At 36.7% G+C, this 4,159-nt stretch overlaps 1 long non-coding RNA gene across 1 annotated transcript; it reads left to right on the top strand.

Annotated features, from left to right (window-relative positions):
* Positions 1-447: 447 nt before the first annotated feature.
* On the top strand, positions 448-1,525 carry LOC127953519 (uncharacterized). Its single transcript, XR_008153285.1, has 3 exons — positions 448-602; positions 703-831; positions 1,404-1,525. It is a non-coding gene; the product is annotated as an uncharacterized LOC127953519 (long non-coding RNA).
* The last annotated feature ends 2,634 nt before the right edge of the window (positions 1,526-4,159 follow it).

Raw genomic sequence — 4,159 nt, 5'->3', positions numbered from 1 at the left:
GCAAATCTATAAAAGGTCTGTTTTTATTTGTATACACATATAATGACAACAAAACTTTTTCCATTGGCAAAATAAAGAAAACAAACAGGGTGTGCTTGTAAGGGTCCGTGTACCTTCGGATAATTCCTTTATTCGTTTTTGTTTTCAAAACGGAAAAACGAATAAACCGTTCGTTTTTTGCATATTCCACCATATTCATGAACATAAAAAAACAAATGTGATACATATTTTTATGTTGTTTTCCTCAATATCTATTTAAATGCAACAAATAAATATACAATAAAACAAAAACGAAAAAAATAAGCTTTTTGATTCACAAAAACATTTTGCTGTACCGGATGTTCCCTCCCTCTCGCTCTGCAAATGTGGTAACGTTATTCATCAGTCATGGGGTCAGTGCTAAATGATCAAGCTGGAAACATAGTTAATATGATAATGGAGCAACGTATTCTGATGTTTCCGTTGCTTTGGCGTCCATTGGAATTGAAAGAGGCAATTCCGTGTCCAGCATAAAAAAGTTCCTTGGCAGCCGCAACCTGGTAAAGAGGGGGCTTTTGTCCGATGATAATTTGGAGGTGGCAGTGGCCAGTGCTGTTCGAGAGGTATGTGTAGTTTTATAACTGATGCTACTCTTAAGGGATCTGTACATTTTCCGTCATTTTACAGCCAGACATATCCAGTTTAATGTTTTTATGTATACAGACTGGACCAACATTTGGGCGAAAAATGATGACCGGTTACCTGGCCTCAAAGGGACTGCGCGCTGCAGAACGCCGTGTGGGATCAGCACTGAGGCTTGTCCATCAACCTTACCACCAAGCTCGCTTACAGGTGCCTACTTTACAGCGTTATTTCTCCTGTGTCTAATTGTTTAATCACTCATTTACTCACTCACTCACTCACTCACACAACTGTGCTGTGTTATCCTTCAGGGAACTCTCTATAAGCTTAATGTTTTTTCTAGTGTGATACTATATTCCATCAACCTACACCAACCCCACGCCTAAACCTGCTCCTTACAGGAAATTTCAGCATTTTTGCTTAATCAGAAAAATTGTTTTTGTATAATTTATACTAAGCTTGTTTACCCATCGTGACACAAGTCCCCATGTGTATTAAGTTCCCTCCCTACTGGAATATAAAAACAGCTACACACACACATTGAGTTTTTATGTTTTATGAGGATAGACAGTACATTGACATAATGATTTTTATACTTCTGAAACTAATGTATTCTATCCTTTAATCTTAAAACTACCCACCACAGAAAACATGTTTTTGCATTTTAAAAAACACCACTTAGTATGATTTATTGATCTTTTACATGCACAGACACACATACATACATATACAGCCTTAATCAGCTAGTAAACTCATAAATTGTCTACCATTTACATTCTCAGGGAGCACGGAACTTCAACCCAGTTCCATACAATGCAGAGTATTTTGGTCACAAATTACATATGGACCAAAACGAGAAACTCGTTAGGAGTTTGGAGTTACGCATGTGGTAGGAGTTGATGGATACAGCAACAGAGTTGTTGGGCATGCAACCATGCCTATCAAGAACAATCTTACTATCTATGAGGAGGTATTCAGGTGAGTTGGTGTTTGTATGATAGTCATTCTACTCAATTTCATAGAGCAGTGAGCAATTTGTAAATGCTTTCCTTAAATGTATTTCAGACCAGCCATTCTGTCCAATGGAATGTGGGATCAAGTACGTGTAGACTGCGGGAAAGAATTTTACTTATGTCTGTTTATGCAAGAGATTCTATCTGCATACAGATATAATACAGCAAGAGAGCCTTACAAACAGACGCAGGTATTTATTTTTATGACTCATGTGTATTTTTTGAACCTTCACCTATTAAGTCATATATTCATATTTTATGTGTATAAAATGGTGGACTGCACAATTGTGATTTAACAGTTTTACTTAGAACCACAGGATTGAGCGACTGTGGCCCGAGATAAACAACCGGGTCAATTATCCCATTAAGGAGGCCTTGATTCAGCTGACAGACCAGGAAATTATAGACATGGAGGACCCAACCATTCGCTTTTGTGTGTCCAATCTTGCCTGCCAGGTTGCCCATATTGGCGTAGGAAGAGTAGTGGACTCATGGAATGCCCACAGAATTCCAGGTATCCTTATTATATGTATACTGTATATATGCATACAGATATATTTATTAGAACACTAGTATTTTCAGCAGCAAAACCATGGTTTTAAGTCAGTTTTTTTATCTTTTTGCTGTAGTGTCAGTAGGAAATATCAGTTTACATTTCCAAACATTCAACCATTAATTGTAATAATGCAATAAGATTTGTTTGCTCCACACAGAGATCTGATCATCATCGGTCTGTCTGGATTGACATGAAGAAACAGAACAAACTGAGACAGACTCAATCCAGAAGAGCTGTGCCAACGTCTCCAAGATGCTATTTTAGCAGTACTGTAGCTTTGCCGGTTTCTTGAAGCATCTTGGAGACGTTGGAGCAAACAAAAATCTAATTTGATTATTACAATTAGTGGTAAAATTTATGTTTGGAAATGTAAACTGATATTTCCTACTGACACACTACAGCAAAAGATAGAAATAACCCATTTAAAAATCATTTTTAGCTGGTGAAAACACTAGTTTTCCATTAATATTTGCGACCGCTGCATATAAACACTTAAATTCTCTGCAAGAAGAGGTGTCCCAAATGCCTTGGGGGAAGGTGGTTGTTTCAAAAAGATAAATGAAGACCTGCTACCGAATGCCACAGTCGCGGCAAACATGTACTTAGGTGAAATGGGATCCTCACTGACCACACCAACAATGTTTGGCATCTACCCTTTCATAACAGAAGAGGACTGTGCATGTGCAGAGCAGTCCTTTATTGAAGAGTTTCCTGACCTGACTGTCCTATACAACAGTATAATTAACAATGACTACAGAAAATTTCAAGAAGCAGTTATGTGCCTTATTAATATTACTTGCAGATATTCAGATCCTTAAAGCAGGTCTACATATCTCCATTCACTCTGTGTATTTTTAGTTTTAACTGATTATAGTTATGTAAATTATCAAATAAGAGGGTCTCAATGTTGGAAATTTAGTCAGTTAAGTGTTCTTGATAAACATTTAAATACAGTATTTCCACCAATATCGGTTCTTATTAAATCAAATCTACCTTCATATACTTGCTTAGAACATTTATTAAACTGCATTCATTGAACAATGTTAAATACAATTTTCCTTGAAAATGAAAATGAGGGCAGACAAATAAAATATCTTAAAACATCAACAGTTCTCCCTTCTTTGCCCTGATGTAATGGAACATTGGTGTTACAGAACATCTCCATACTAACTAAAAATAGGTAAGGATTTAAGAACCTGGAACACTAAAATAAAAAAGACTCCTTTAAAGAGACATTATAAAACACATTTCAGTTTCAGACTAACTCTTTTACCACGTCGAGAACTGTTGACAGACCAGCCACCCGAATTATGTTAAGTAGAGAGCACTCAGATCTGCATTTCAAACACTGGTTGGAGGTTAATGCCCATTCTTCAATACAGACTCTACATCCAACTATGCTCCGGCAACATTGCGACAGCACTGGCTCATTGATGATCTCTGTAACAGAATGAAAGATGTGCATTAATACTGCATCAACCATTCAGTAGCCTATATTTTAACATGTTAAGGCAGTGTTTCTCAACCCCAGTTCTGGCGACCTCCAGCCCCGACTTGGCACATTTTGTAAGGGAGACATACAAAATGTGCAGAGCAGTGGGTTTTCAGGACTGGAGTTCAGAAACGCAGTATTAAAATATACTGGAATATTTATGTAGCAAAAAATAATAAAAAAGTGTTTCTTTGGTAAAACCTTAAATAAGTAAAAGAAAATCGGAGTTCATAAGTTTTTGTAACCAATAAAATTTTTTGTTTGGAATATGTTGGTTCAGTTCACTGCTTGACCACTGAGGCATTAGCATTCATAATCACCACTGCTGATGGATTGGCAAAGTAACTGGTAAACTGTTAACTACTGTAGCCAGTGACTAAGTCTAAGACTACAAAGTTTTTTTTTTTTTTTTTTTTTTATAAAAGCAAGAAAATGGGTGCTTTTGGCATCAAGTTACTACAGAATGTTGTGAAGTAG

Source organism: Carassius gibelio, chromosome B3 (assembly GCF_023724105.1).
Source record: "Carassius gibelio isolate Cgi1373 ecotype wild population from Czech Republic chromosome B3, carGib1.2-hapl.c, whole genome shotgun sequence".
NCBI classification, from domain to species: Eukaryota; Metazoa; Chordata; class Actinopteri; order Cypriniformes; family Cyprinidae; genus Carassius; species Carassius gibelio.
This window is presented reverse-complemented; position numbering and strand designations above follow the sequence as displayed.